This window comes from Camellia sinensis, chromosome 11, assembly GCF_055761805.1.
Source record: "Camellia sinensis isolate YWXY chromosome 11, ASM5576180v1, whole genome shotgun sequence".
Taxonomy (NCBI): Eukaryota; Viridiplantae; Streptophyta; class Magnoliopsida; order Ericales; family Theaceae; genus Camellia; species Camellia sinensis.
The window spans coordinates 156,737,065-156,737,450 of NC_138971.1; positions in this window are offsets into that span (position 1 = coordinate 156,737,065).

Here is a 386-nt window from a genome sequence, read left to right on the forward strand (position 1 = left end):
TAGAGAAATCTGAAGCCACAGTTACACACCATAATCAATATTGCCTCTATAAACAGTCCAATCAACTAAGATTCTTTTTATTTCTTCAAAAATAACTAGTTTCCTAAATGAGCAAATTTTCTTTTATTCCTTTTAATGTACTAATGTTGTAAACTTGTCAGGAACCATTTTTTTTTTCTACTCTATCCTTTCCCATAATACTTCCATCTTAATCTATGTTATATACTTGGAGAACTAAGGAAAGATTAGAGATAGACAACGTCATATGATTTTCTTTGTATGATACACATTGTGCATTCCTAAATGGAATAGGTTAATAGTACACATGATGCGTTTTATGACATAAACAAATTAAAAAAAACTTGATCTTTCATTTGTGATCAGAC